The sequence below is a fragment of the Rhea americana genome, unplaced genomic scaffold, assembly GCF_003343005.1.
Source record: "Rhea americana isolate MKP2758 unplaced genomic scaffold, rheAme1 scaffold_155, whole genome shotgun sequence".
Classification (NCBI taxonomy): Eukaryota; Metazoa; Chordata; class Aves; order Rheiformes; family Rheidae; genus Rhea; species Rhea americana.
Genome location: NW_028185650.1, coordinates 1,160,499 through 1,176,494, shown reverse-complemented (window position 1 = coordinate 1,176,494; position 15,996 = coordinate 1,160,499).

The following is a 15,996-nucleotide window of genomic DNA, read 5'->3' as shown; positions in this document are numbered from 1 at the left end:
TTTTTTTTTTTTAATCTGAACTCAATGGTACCTCCTGCTTGTATGTGTGGGAGGAATGTCAGTAATGTAATTCAGAAAAGACATGATTGGGAGTGTCTTTTGTTTTTGAGATAACTAATGTATCTCAACTGGCTATTGAAGGGAAGGAAATATTACTCCCAGGCACATATTGTTCCCCGCACTCCTAACACCCCACCCCAGGGAAGATCTATGGCCAAAACATGTAGGACACTTTCTGGAGTTCGGGGATTTAAAAGCAAATTTTAAAACATTAGGATAATGTGATATAAATACAAAAGCAACTCGATCATAAGCTACTTGCAGATCATCAATGGCATGTAGCTGCACTCTTAAGGAGATAAGATAATATTGCATTAAGTCTTCAGAACATCCARGACTGCTTCCGTAGCAGTTTTCCTGTCCTCTTGCAAAGGATATATGTAGTGTGATTACACTGGCAGAATACATTGATGCTTTGACATAAAGCATGTTGACTTTAAGCAAAATGTCTAGGGTCATTTTATTTCACTCAAAAATATCCTGGTACACAGGTGGTAAGACTGTATTATGTTAGAGCTTGGAGGCATTCACTTAGATTAAATGAGAGATGAAGTAATTCTCTTCAAACCAAGCAGAAGTCAGTTGCAGACTTGAGGAGGTTGCCCGAGTTGACTGAAAGCATTTGTATGTCCAGAGGACCGTACAAGCACTTAAGGCTAAGTTTGGTTAGTGTTGAAGTCTTTTTAAAATAGTGTGCGTACAGCAGTATAAGTTTATATTCATTTGTCAAGGTATTTTACATCTAAGGTTATACACAGGGACGAGCCTTAGGACATGATTCTGATATGCATTTAAGCCATCAGTGCTGCTGCTAAAAAGCAACTTTTTTCAGTGCCCTTATATTGGGCCAGTGGAGATTTGCTTTTTAGTGGGCTCATTTCCCTTATCCTTTCCACCATGCAGCCACACAAATGGTTGTACTGCCAGTATGGTATGAAGAGTGATGCAGGTAGGAGTTAACAGCCTGCGTGAGGGAACGTTGAAACAGATGGGCTATGTACAAGTCCATTGGACCTGATGAGCTGCACCCACGAGTGCGAAGGTAGCTAACCAGTGTCAGTGCGAGGCCGCAATCTTTGAAAGGTCACGGTGATCAGGGGAGGTTCCTGAGGACTAGATGTCAAAAGTCTCTTCTATCTTAAAGAAGAGCAAGAAGGAGGATCCAGAGAACTACAAACTTGTTGGTCTCAGCTTGACCTTTGGGAAGGTGATGGAGCAAATACTCCTCCAATCCATTTCCAGTTATATTAAGGACAAGATGGTGACAGGGAGTAGTTGGCATGGACTTACGAAGATGAAATCATGCCTGACCAACTTAATAGCCTCATTTGACAAAAAGACTGAATTAGTGAAGGAGGGTAAAGCAATTGATACTGCTTTTGAAACGTTCTCCCATAACATCCTTATTGACAAACTGATGAAGTGGGGACTAGCTCAGTGGACAGTGAAGTGGATTGAAAACTGGCTGAACTGCTGGGCTCAAAAGGTTGTGATCAGTGTCRCAAAGTCCATCTGGAGGCCAGTTACTATGGTGTGCTGCAGGGTTCGATACCAGGGACTGTTTACCATCATTCATTAATGACCTGAGTGATGGGACAATATGCACCCTCAGCAAGTTGGCAGATGATACAAAATTGAGAGGAGTGTTTGAGGCACAAGGTGGTTGTGTTGCCATTCAGAGGGACCCTGACAGGCTGAAGAAATGAGCTGACAAGAATCTTGTGAAATGCAGCAGGGGAAATGCAAAGTCCTGCACCTTGGGGGAAACACCACCATATACCAGTACAGGCTGGGGCCCAAACAGCTGGAAAGGCCATGGTGACAAGATGAGCATGAGCCAGAAAAATGTGCCTTTGTGGCAAGTAAGGCCAAAAGCATTCTGAGATGAATTAGGAGCAGTGTCATAAGCAGGTTGAGAGAGGTGATCCTTCCCCTCTACTCAGCACTGGTGAGACTACATGTGGTGTTTCCAGTTTTGGGCTCCCCAAAGACAAGAAAGACATGAACATACTGGAGCAAGTCCAGTGAAGGGCTGCTAAGATAAGGAAATGGGAGCATCTGACATACAAAGAGAAGCTGAGAGAGCTGTGATAGTTTAGTCTCAGAGGGGCTCGGGGGGATTTTGTGTATAAATGCCTGATGGGAGGAGTAGAGAAGACAGTGTCAGACTTGTTTCAGAGGTACCCAGTGTAAGGCCAAGAGGAAATAGACACAATTGAAATACAAGAAATGTAAACAAAAGGAAAAACACTTCACTTTGAGGATGATCAAACACTGAAACAGGTTGTCCAGGGAGGTTGTGGAGTGTCAGTCCTTGCAGATTTTCAAAACCTGGCTGGATGTGGTCCTGGGCAATGTGCTGTAGTTTATCCTGCTCCAAGTAGCTCATTGCCCAGAGGTCCTTTCCAACCTCAGTAATTCTGTGATTTGGTAGACTAAAGGTCTAAGACTGAAGCCAGCAAGACTGCAGACACGATATTTTAGAAAACAGCTTGCAGAGAATGTTTTTTCTAATTTCTACACTTAATACACTGCTTTTTCACTTTTCACTTTAACTTTTCTTGAATTCAACTTATCTTTTACTAGTTATTTTTAGCAACAATGGCAGTAGTTTCTATTAATATATTAATGGTGATTCTCTGCTGTTTTAGAGTAACAGCATTTTGATATGACCTGTGTACTTCAGGTTGCAATTTGAGAAATTTCCATGGAAATTCCTGGGTTGAGGAACCTTTAATGTTAAAACAAAGGCTAGTGAGAYGCTCGTGACTAACAGCGAACATTATATAACCCAAAGAGAGAAGACAGAATATCCTTAGCCCTGCTAAGGAGCTTGTCTGCAGTCCAGCACTATCGTCCCTGTGCTCGCTCTTCTTACAGCTGTCTGCTGCTGGCAGACTGCTTGTACTCAGGTTTGGATGACATAGTGCTGCTTAAGCATGATGAATAGACTGGAACTATCAAAGTTCTAGAGAAGAATGTGATAACAAAACTAAAACATTTAAGGGTATTTGAAGTGTTGAGGAAAGGATTTTCACAGCTCTATACCATAATTTAATTGTTACTTGATGTCAGAGTTCAGAGAACCAAGGAATATGATTAATGTACAATTTGTGTAATGATCTGCCAGCCAAAACTTTACCAGGCTGCTACCCTGTGTTGCTGGAGCTACTCTCTCTCATGCTTCTTGGTGTGCTCAGCCCCTGCTGCTACAAGACACATGCTGTGTATAAGGTATACCTTCATGAAGGTGGAACCTTTGTCCAGTTCAGAACTAGTGTTGACGCTTCACGTTACTGGTAGCTTAGGCACATCTTTTTCAAGACTTTAGATGTTTGTGAAGTGTTGGCTTGCAATTCTCATCTTCAGGAATGTGCTAGCTGCAGCAGGTGGTTACGCAGACAGTGCATTGTGAAGAGAGAGAGAGGACTTTGATTAAGAAGGTTAAGAGGAATTCTAAGAGCAGAGTCCTTAAAAACTTGTCTGTGTTTATGATAACCAAAACAGCTTTAATAGCAYTGATGGAGTATGAATAAAGCATCTTATAGGTAGTCTTATAAGATATTTGAGATAAGAAATGAGAATTCAAAGGAAGGATTTGAAGAACATGACTTGGATTGTCATACTTGAACTTCAAAAGTAACTAGAAGTTGAATGTATTCTGGAAGGTTTTCATATGACTTTTTAAGCAAAATTCTAATGTGGCCACAGTCCCTTGAATGACTGACAAGCAATAGTTCTAGCATCAGTACTGAGACAAATCTTAGGAGCGTGTAGAGGTTCACAAGCTTCAGGAAAAAAAGTTTGGAATAGCTCTATGCTACCAATAATGATCTTTTTGGCTAGAAAGCCAGATGTATTAATTCCTATTGTTTAAGATACTGCTTTGGTCTATTTTAGTACATCTTTATCAAAGTCTGAGACTATATGGTATCCTTCCATGGCTTGCTTCATTGTGTTATATAACTAAAAGGTCACCAGCTAAGCCTCTAAACTCTAGTCTCTGGAAAGAAGTTGCTCATCAACATACTTAAGCCAAGCAAAACAATAAAATGCAGCTTGACTAATGTGATTATGCAAAGAAAAATATCAGTTAGGTGTCACTAATAGCTGTCACAAAGCAGCTATTTGTCTATGCACACACCACCTTCACTGGCTTCCGGGAGTATCTTTTTACTTATGTTGGTGTGGCAGATTCAATACTGCCAAGAGTGGATTCTTMGTGCATCAGTGATAGATGTCTGAGTGCACTCATTTAGGTAATGAAAGTGCACACTACAGTGAGTTTGTATGAGAAGGCAGAAGCCAGGTTGTTTGGCCGCAGGTTTTAAAAAAAACAAATTATAATCTCTCTCCTAGTATGCTGCATCTACAAATAATGTCCCATATACTGTATGGATTACAAGGTGCTGTTTTATAACCACTTTTAAACAGACATTTTGAAGCCTCTGAAGACTTTTTGCTGCAGCATTTTTTGTTGACAAACATAATTAAGTATCTATACRTCATCCTGATAAAATATTGCAAACTGTTACAATCAGTTTGGTAATTGCTCAAATAAACCTCTGCAGAAAGCATGTGTTAATGAAAGAGGTTCCTGTTTTAATCCTAATAATACAAGCTGGAATGTGTGCTATCTGCAGGATTGCTATTTGGAGTGGATGCCGTAAATTCTTGCAGGAAAATGAGTGATAATTATTATGCCATTTTAAGGAGGTACCAGTTTCATCTCAGAAGCTCATAGGAAATAAAATCTAGAGAACCTGAKCCAAGATAAGACCATATTTTAGTCCTGGAATGCTTCTCGTAAATCCAGATTCTGAGTGGCTAAATACTGGGCACAGGTTTCAAAAGCCTGTTTGTCTATGTGACCTTAGTTTGTTTATTTATTGTTTTGTATGTCTGTGAAATTAATCTTAGAATTTTGGGATGCTTTTAATAGGGAATTGATAAGAAAAATATTTATGCTGTTGAGGTGTATAAGCTGTTCCTGATRAACTTAATAGATTCCAGATGTGCAGATCCAAACACAGCTGAAATGGATTTGATAGGAACCTTAAAGGGATTATAATCACTTGGCTCCCTGCCATGTGCAATAGTGACTGCTGTGCAAGTTGCTGAAGATAGTGAAATTACAATTTGGTTAAGAGGTATTTGAATGGAGGTGGCTTCTCATTTAAGGTAGGGGTAATTTCAGCAGAATGCGATATGTGACTTCTAGCATTTTAAATAGGTAGGCAGTCCAGGAAGTTATAAAAATTTAACAGAAGTTTTTTTTGARTGAACTTTGCTTGACTTAAGTTGATTTTCAAGAGTTAAATTCTGTGCTTAGAGTTTGCTTTGTGCAATTTCAAGTTTAACCCTAAAAATACAATAAAAGCAAAACTTATGTAACCATTCTTTGAAGTACTGCACTTTTTGCTGCAAGTTTGTTACAAGGCCAAAGTAGCAACCGACAATTTAGCTGCACTATCTGAAAATTTGCCTTTATGAATATTTTCCATCTACTGCCTCATTTTGTCACTATAAATAGGTTTTTGTGAATTTAGAAATAACTTTTATTTCTAAAAAAAATAGAGGTCTCAATCTTGCTTTCCTAATAGGAAAAAGTGTCTATATTATGAGGAAGCTAAATGGAATTTGTAAACCTTGATTTCTGATTTATTCAATCTGGATTATATGATCTGCTTTGTCATTGTAAAAGAAGTGTACTTTGTAAGTGCACTTTTCACAGTTTGAATTAGTATTGAATATATACACAAGCTCAAATTTGACTTAGGCTTGGCTCCGGGTTTTGTTTTTTGTCACTTGCAGAATTCTCTTTGGTATTGCTAGAATGATATTCTGTTCCTCAAAAATTTTAGCAGTTACTTTAATCTGGTGTTAAAAATTAGATAATTTGTTTTACCTAACGTATTACAAGCTTTAACTGKAAAAAATATTAACTGTTTGAGATCTTACCTCCCAACTGTTTTCTTCCCCTTCCTAATTTCGTATGCAAATATCTTGAAAAGCAAATATTGCTGACACTTAGTAAATGAACTAAACATAAGAGCAAGCTTATCCAAACATGTGTCAATCTAGTAAACATTTTAAGAGTTTATAACTCTAAAATAAATCTTACTAACTTCAATAGATGTTTTACTGAAAAAGTGATTGGTATATTGTTGCACATGTCCTCAATGCTACCAGTTTACATGAACTTCAAGGAGAAAAAAAGATTAGTGCTCTACCTTATGGAGAAATGGTAACTAAGTATCATTGAGATCCAAAAAGTACATTAAAACTATATTTAAAGTAGTCATTCAAAAAGTTGGGGCCAATCCTTTTGTTAATTGCATACTTAAGAGGATAAACTTTGACTTGTAAAGCAAAATTAATGTTGTTGAAAGCTTATGATTTGGGCAGAAGTCATTTTTATCCTGCAGTAATTTTACTTAGGGGGGAAATTTGGTAAAATATTACTAGTACATTTATGATCTCTGTGGTTTATTATTGACCTTAACAGACTGTTCTGTAARGACTTGGTGCCAATACTAAGAAACAGTGAAAATGAGCATGATCAAAATACTTGTTGACCTTGTTGCTTATGTCACAGTCATCTCCTTGCAGGTTTGGAGATCTAGTCCTAAAAACAGAAGCACAGAAAAAGCTGTGAAAGTGTAACACATCCCATCTTTCCTAAGTAGATGAATGCAGTTTTGCTAGTGAACTGTTCTTGACCATATTCTTCACTATATTCTGATAAATGCTAAATCRCTATGTTGGAAGAAATAGCAAATAAATATCTTGTTTTGCTAAACCAATTCAGGAAACGTGTGAGGTCAGAACAGAATGATATACTAAATAAAAGCTTTCACACGAAAATACCAGACACACAATTTCACAAATATTATTCCTAGATATTATTCCTAGTGTTCTATGCAGCTGCAGAAGTTAACATGTTCTTCAAGATTTCAGATGTGGGCGATACCTAGTTAGAAAAGCCTCAGTATTATTATATTTTAGAAATGCAAATAAGTAACTAGCAAAGCTGTATTTATTATCCTAATCTCCAAATTTGCACATTTGTGACTGCTTTCCTGCCAAGATGTTTTGAAGGACAGTATGTCCCTCGTGCTAGGTCAGGGCAGGACGGGAGCAGCTCTTCATCCTTAGGATCTGGAGCCGTTTTAAACAACGATGCACCTTGGTATGTAATGTCTGAAGAGAAGAGTGATATCACCTAGGACACTTCCTCATACTGTTGTTTGCTCAGAACCACGTCACTGTGAAGGTCTCAAATCTTCACAAAGTCCATGTTGTAGTTGGGAATGTGTGCAAAGCTCTCATTTATGAAAGCTGGATTTCCTTAAGACCTTTGTACTAGTCTGTTTAAAGCTCTGCCCTTGCCTTGTAGATACAGTTTAGCAGGTCATTTTGCTCCATGTAAAGTGGTCATTTAAAATGAAGCAAGATAAATGCTGAGGTTTCTTTGAGGTCATGAATTATAATTTAGACCTTTCATATCTATCTAATTTGACTAATAAGCAAATTTGTAATTGCTTTTTAGCTCTTGATGTATAAGACTGATACTAGAATACAGTTCTTCAAGGAGTTAGGCAGCAGTGTGAATTTACAAAGAATTGAAGTGTTATCTGTTAGGGAACAAAAGACTTGGAGAGCCTAGGATGGGTTTTGGTTTATTTATTTGTTTATTTTTTAATTGCAGCTGTGTTTTCCCTTGCTGGAACTCTCTCAACAAACTCTTTGCTACTGTGACTCTGCTCTCTTTTGTCTTTATGGGGATGTGAGTTGGTGCTAACCCAGCACTGCTTGTGGATCATTTGGATTACCACTGTTTGTTTTCTAGATTCTACAATTTGAAGGAGTGTCACTAATTTAATTTCAGTGACATAGATGTAAAACTTAAGGAACTATTTGACATAAGGAATGTGGGGGAATCATACTAGGTAATCAAGATCAACCTTATTTTCTCAGTAGTCTACACATTAAATTCTGAGCTAGAAGCTAATTTGGGAAAAAAAAAAGTTGTTTTTGTTGGTACAGCATTCTCTTAAAGGAGTGCTGGACTAAAAGAGCTGTCCCCCAAAAGCTAAATCCCATTTTACCTATGGCAATATAACAGCTTTCAGATTAGTGCAAAGGAGCTGTCTTTGTAAATTATAATGAAATCATGATTTTGTTTGTTTATTTAACTTTAAAATCTGTGTGTAAACCTGGTCTCTGATTACAAGCAAAGGAGCTGCTAGGATATCTAATGCAATGCTCTGATAAGCAGCTAGTGCTTTTGGAAGGTGGGAGGAGATGAGATTGAATGTCACTTTTTGTAAAAGGTTAGGTTTTTCATGTTAAAAAAGAACAGCCACTCTATTCAGGCAGTAGACTCTATTAACTAAAGTGTCCTTTGAAATATAAAACTTAATCATTGTTGATGCAAAGCTGTAGACTTACTTTGAGGTAAGTTTTAAGTGCTGTTACTTACTAGACTTTGGGATTTTAAAAAGAGGTTACCTTGCAGAAAGCTTCGTGCCAATTCAAGCTGCATAGAATTCTAATGGAAAAACTATGCAGAAATTAATGGCAGCTAGAACTTTCATCAGAGATGTTAATTATTCTGTAAGTGATTATAGGTAAACTAGATACAAATTTTATACATTCAGGCTTTATATCTAGTTTGCCTGGGTTTAGTTCAGGTAGCATCTTTATGTGTGGATGAAGAGCGAGGACTCTGTGTAAGAGTCCAGCATTATTCAGCAGTGAAGAGGGATATCTTTAGTTTATAAGTAAAGCGAGGTGCAATTCTGNTTTTTTTTTTTTTTTTTTTTTTGCTATAAATGCTAGGACTGAGAAACAATCCTGTTTGCTCTCCATAAGTTTTTAAAAGCAGTCTTCAGGAGGTTGAAAGTTTCATTGAACTTTTGATGATGGAGTACGTAGATCCCTATTTGTTCTGGTGACTATTTCTTTCTCTTTTGTAGACCAGAAAGTGCAGTGATACATTTAGTTATTTGCTTCTCAGAGAAAAGCAATCCTGAAATGTCTGTGAGGTTGATTGAAGCTATTTGTGATCTTAGGTTACTAAAATGCTCCGTTTTGTACATTGGTTACCTTAAATCCGGTGTAAAGTTCTTTTTTTCCACATGTCTGCCTACAGGTTATTTCACTATGAGTAAATGTCTTCAAAACATAACACCTTGGTATATGTTTAAATAGTAATTGATACTGGGGGTGGGTATTTCCTGATACTTAATGATGGTTTGGAAGAGTTAGTCATCATTGGTCAGGAAATACCAACTCCGGGACAGATTAAGTTCAGTTACCTTAAAAATGTTTTAAAGATATTTTAGTGTCCATCTAAATGTGATGTGATAATTTGTTCGTAATGGCATCTTGTTTTAGTATTTAAACACAATAAGTAATAGAACGTGGGTTCTGCGTGCTGTAAATACATCATCTTGGACTCACTACCTCTGCTTCAGTTTTTGGGAGATGCTCAGATAGGGTTGCCTAAGACTGCACTTAAACTCAGTATCCTTTTAAGAATTGTTTTTGGATTCTTTAGTTATACAACAGTATAAGGATACTTGCTACTTTCTCCTTCCTTCYCCCTCCCCAAACAACTACCACAATTGCAATCTATATATAAATTAGTACACTTCTTCTAGATTTACTATGCAAATTATGGTATACTTCAGTTCAAGTCTGAACTTCTTGTGTTTACCAGATTCCTTCCACTTCCCCAGCAGAAGTGATAATTTCGTGAATAGTACAAGACGTATTTTTTCCTAAGCTGTTTTATTTCCGTAATGATATTTATATCAACATATATTCTTCAGATTATAGATTCACTAGGGGCGTGTATGTAACTTTTCCATGGCATTGACAGAAATTTAAAGCAGTGATTTCAGAGAAAAGTGGATGCCTTATTCTCTACATCCCACCTCACCTCACAACTCTTACAAATTGAAGAAGGTGCTTTTTTTGTTTGCATTTTCATACATAACAAAAAGTGCTTTAGGATTATGTTAGATTTTGACAGAAGCTTGGCAAACTTTTTTTCAAGGTGAATTACCAGCCTTTGGATATGATTAAACAGATGCCACGATAAGCTTTCGATCACTGTTTAAGAGATCTTGAAAGATAAAATACCAGAAAAGCTGAGTAATGTTTCCTTTTTAATGGCATTTATCTAAACTGAGCTAAGCAGGATGAAGATGTACCTCTTTCTTGTGGGAAAGGGTGCAGATATGATAAAGCCTTTTTTTCCAGTCAGTAAAGTCRGTTGGCCAAATAAAACAGATGTGAGTTATACAGCAGATGGTGAATAACGATCCTAGTAGCTTTGGATATGTAAAAAACACCCCCCATTGATGATCTACATAAGAAAAGGCTTATTATTACTGTATAGCTCCTGCATTTTTTCTGTGATGTTTTTTCAATGCAAATACTGAGAATTCTCTCAAGTACCTGAAATTTCTGATGTGATGTATTTCCTAATGTAACACTTTATTTAAAAATGTTTCCCAAACTTTCAACATATCGATATACATTTATGGTGGTATTGCCTTTCTGTGTACAGGTATTCAGAATTTGGAATACATAAAATCATTTCCCCAGTTAAAAAAACAAAAAACAAAAAATCAAAAACTTATGTTGGCGGAAATTCATTGCTCAGTTTGAAGACTAAATTCTGAATATTTACCTAAAAATTAGAATGGAATGAGGTATTACATTTAAAACCAAAGATCAGTTTTGATACAGTCTCAACATCAAATCTTTTCTCCAGTTATAGCTATACTGCTTCTGCTGATTTGGGGCCGCATAATGCACTCTCTTAAGCCTTAATGTGAGAAGTAGTAATACAGAGAAATGCTCTTACCATCAAATAATTGCGTGTTGTGTGCAACTAAAAAGGTAAGGGATATTTTACAGTAAGAGCATCTAGAAGAAGAGGAATGTGTTAACTCTTTTTGGCATGTAACTGTTTTTGTCAGCAAGTGGTGGATGTTCTGAGCTTATGGTGGTGGCATGTCCCTCCGTACTAAGAGGGAGTAGTACAAGCTGTTGCCTGGAAATCCTTAGTCTTCTGCTGTCTTAAGTGAAGCAGGCTTTCTGCAGCTGAGTGCTCTGTAAATCTCAGATATTCTGATAAGTAGTCCCTGCTCCTCTTCTAAGACATGCATTTTATTAATTGATCTCTCTCAAATCAATAACTCATAGGTTACAAATRTTCTTCTGCTCTCTCACCTTAGATCTTGTGATAACAGYTTGGAACTTGTGCAGAGTTCTGCTYGTGGGCTTTTAATCCATCCTACAAACTAAGACCTCGCATGATGGAAGAAGTAAGCTTATTTGTGAAAACTGGTAGAAATTCAGAGGCTGAAGTACACCAATGTCAARCAGCTGGCATATTTTAAAAAGTATTTTTAAAATCTGGGAACATTGCAGACCCCTTTCCCAGAGACATTTAGTCCCTGATCTAGAATAGATTTATGTCTCTTTGCTCCAGTCTTGAATTTCTAGGAAAGTTATGATGAATGAATATCTATTTAACAAAGAAAATCCAATGACCTTTGTAATTTTTTTTATCCAGACTGATTTGAAAAATTCTGGGAATGTCTTCCTGTCTTCTACTGTCTCAATCTCCCTGTTGCCTTTTGGCCTCTTTTCTTCTCAGGACAGATTTTCCAGTGAAAAACTGGTGAATAGTCTTGTTAAAGATGTATGTTGGGACTTAAGTGGTATAACTTTAGGCTTTTATGCTGCCGTTACTCTTCCTGTGGAATAGTCCAAGACTTCCTGCTGGTGAGGCTTAAAACTACTGCATTAGAATACCCAGCTATCCTTTCCTTTATACGGTTGCTTGTTATTACTTGTATTTTTGCAGGTGYGTGTGAACAGTAAAATAGTTTATGGTATGATGAAATTGGATCCCACAGATGAAAGAAAGATTCATGAATAACATCTGATTCAGTTTATACAACTAATTTTACTCAATTTCGTGAGAGATGATTTATAATGTTTCATTCTGTAAATGACCCAGCTACTTGCCAGTTGGTTTTGGAAGTTTTCTTTGGTTATCGGCAAGCAGAGCTGGGGTTTGCAGAGGCTTGCCCATGACCTGAGGATGCAGAGGGTGACRAGCTATTTACTGTAGAGAGCAAGTAACCTGAAGTGGCCCATCCTACTGGTGCCATTGATTAGACTATGCAAAAAGGCCTCGGGATGAGAACTCTTATTGCCTGCTAAATTTCCGTTCTCTGTTACAGAAGGATGGAGTTTATCTTCAAAGTAAGAACAAAGGGTTTAATAGATTTTCCTTCTAATTTTATGTAGACAATGTAGACATTAATATTGGAGGAATGTAATGAATGGCAGTAACCCATGGATTCCGTAGAAATTAGTAAATTTAATCTATGTTAGTTCTAACAGCAACATATGGTTACTCTTTCTAATAGAGCTGTCCTAATGCACTACACAGCAATCTGTATGGTGCTATAACTGGGAATAATGATCTGTGATCTTTCAGGGATTGTTGTATGACTGCAAGTCTCTTACAAAATCTTTGCTCAAGAGTCAAGTGTCTTAAAACTGACACAGATGCTACCAAAATCTATGTTAAAAACAAGACAGCTGAAGATAACTTCATTTTGTGTTCCATGGTATCTTGCARAGATCTGAGTTAGGTATCTAGGACGTAGCTTGTAGTTTGACCTGAGGACATGTCCAGTTTGTTTAGGTTTCCCAGAAACATTTCTGGCTACCTGACCCAGAATGAAGACTGTTAAGGCCCTTCCGGTTGTGTGTCACTTCTGAATACTTATGTTAACATGAGGGGATGTGGGTGGTGTAGGAATTTGTAGGGAGTGTCTCTGAACAGTCTGTCTAATGTGCTGCATGGCATAGCTACGTTCTTGCTTTATGCTGTATCTGTTACAGAGGTTTACCTCTTTATGCTGTGAATTTTAAAGAATTATGCTATCTGGATTTATTTGTGCTTACTGTAACTAGCCAAGTCTGTGTGTCGAAAACTAAGTGGATTTATTAAAAAAAAAAAAAAAACAGTCATTTTTCAAATGGCAAGTTAGTTAAGCACTGCAGAAATCTATACTTAATTGTATAGGTAAAAGTGGGTGACCTTCCTACAGCGAACTCCAAGACTATATAATATTTTAGGAATGCTTATTGACCCTCTTTCCAATGTCAGGGAAATCAGTATTTTGGGTAGCCTTATCCCACAAAATTCCCTCCATGTGAAGCTTGCATTAAATATCTTGATTCTTGTGAAATGTAAATTTTGTTTTTGTTTTTTTTCTAACCTATTCAAATTTTAATTGTTGCATGAATCTAGGGTGACCTCTTAAAAAAGACCTTAACTGGAATAAAATTTACAAAGCTCCTTCTTAGTAGAAAAATCACTTAGCTACAGGGAATGTTTTGAAAAGTAAAAATATTGTTGGTAGAACAGCATTCCCTCCCTCTCCTAAAACCATTAAGATAGAAGAAAAATGGCTAGGCAAAAACTGGAGCAGATCACATGCATGCTTATCTATGAAGCTGATCTTAAGCATGGACAGATTTCAAGTATGTTCTGACAAGCTGATCTACGTGAATAATAGTATCATCAAATTTTTTTGGATCTTTTGTCCTATTAAATAATGAGAAAGGATAGAATTGGTTTAACTGATCAGTACTAGTGTCCAAATCAAGATTTAACTCATGATGTTTGAAATGCTGAAACACTTTCAGGTTAAACTCAATTATTTTGGAAATAACTACTAGAGTAGTAGGCGTGTATTCAGTTTGAGTGCTTTGTCAGATTAGTAACCTATATTRGGATTGCTCACTGCAGAAGCAGGGTTGGAAGAAGATGGAGCAACTGCTAATGTTGCAGCTCATCTCTGTGACAGAGCACAGAGTGTACCCTTCTGCTGCAAAATAGGGTTTGTAGTACAAAACCCAGTCCTCAGGAGAGGCTGCTGGTTTTCCTCCAGCCTAGCCCAGCATTATGTCCAACATGCATATGTGTTCTGTCTTCATCCTTTTGTCTGGGGTTRCAAGGCAGTTTGCCACCAGTTAATGCCTTTTTCACAAATATTATTTGTTAAGATAAAGTCAGCAGCAGAGTATTGACCAGTGTGTAATATAAGGGGAATTTTTTCCATAGCATTAACACCTGATTTCTTCCACAGCCTTATCTGACTCTTGTTYTGTTTTTGTGCAAGTTCAGAGTGAGCTGGCTGTATGCCTTAAAATAGACCACTTCCTGAATCATCATTTTCCTTTATTTTTTATTATTGTAACTCTACCCTCTGTGTAATTATAGTTTGAGTCTCTTACATATGGCTCCAATCTCCTCTGATATCTGCAKAATTAGATATTTATAGCTAACGAGCCTAAACACATAATTCCGGTGGGTTCTGTGTGTATTGTGAGTCCTTTTGTGCCCAGACCTGTGAACAACTGTTGAATTTTGGCCTGCGTTGCATTCCTGGGTGTGGTTGTAGAACAGCCCCAGATACCTCGGTTATCTTGGCTTTGTTACAACAATCAGTCACAGTTTAGAGGTTCACATTATAGGTTATGAAAAGCATTTAATTCCAGAATGTGAAATTATTTTGCCACCTTCATCTTTATTTCTGCTTTATAAGATTTGAGAGAGAGAAGTTAAATGAGTAATAAAAAAGACCTCTTGCGGTTCAGAAACTTACTGTATTTTTAAAATATTGTGAGTCATGGAACTAAAAAAATTGTCTTAGATATAATTGTGGTTGCTTTTCAGCTTCAGGGTTTAGAATTCTGGTATGCTGAATTTCATCCTATTCATTGTGCTACAGATTCACGGTTAAGGAGGTTTGATCCTGTAATATTAGTAAGTGATAGTCTACCTTCAACCAATAGGACAGTAGCATTTGATCTTGAAAAGCTTTTAAAATGCATATTGCCTGACCAGCACAAAACTCAACTGTGAATTAAAGTTGAAGCCAGAGCGACTAAGTAGAGGAAAGAAAATGAGGAATGAGCATGGAAAAAGAAAACCGTAGGAACTGTCAAACATGATGCATGAGCTGCAGCCCCCTTTCTTGTCACAAGGAACTTCCAACAACAGCTTGAGTGTGAGTGTGCTGGAAACTGTTGAGTGTTGGATCACTCAAACTCAAGACTTGCAAAGGTTAGGAAAACTACTGTCAGTATGTATTGTCAAATACTGTATACTTTATAAAAATATTTCTTTATAATCTAGGTATAAACAGTGCTGGTTGGCTTCCAGTGGTCTTAMATTTCGTGAGAGAGAGAGGGGGAGAGAGAGACATGGAAGAAGAGAACCTGATTTTTGCAAATATGAGGTTTTTCTTTTTAGTATATTTTAACGTAGTATTATGAGAGACTSCTATGGATATTTTCAGATTTGAGTYCATCTTACTGTGAGGAAGTTTTGTGTGATATTCCACATCCGTCTCCTCTTCCCATTACGAACTTTGTTCAAATAGTTCAGCTCTTCAATAACAGAAAAGATTGAGTCACTAAAATAAGCTGGCCTTGCAAGTTCTTACGTCAGTTGTCCTCCAGTTTGATAAATTTCATTGAAGAAYCTTTACTTATGTTAAAAATGCTGAGTATAGATAACTGAAGAGCATGTTATTGCAAGGATGAATGATCTTTTTTTGGTAATGTTTGTGGGCGCATTTGCCCACTTGCCTAACCACTCAGAAAAGTCAATTTGGCATAATTCCTAAATATGCTTTGTGTGAAATTTAAGGGAAGATGGTTTGTGGCTTCCAACAGTACTTTTCAGATGCATATAATTCAAATGGTGTAGTCACTTGCAAAATTTTACTGTCATGAGGCTAAATTGACCAAAGAAACATATATCTAATGACTACTTGGCTTTTTCTCCTGCTAATTTATACCAGTTCCGTGAAGCTGCTTTGT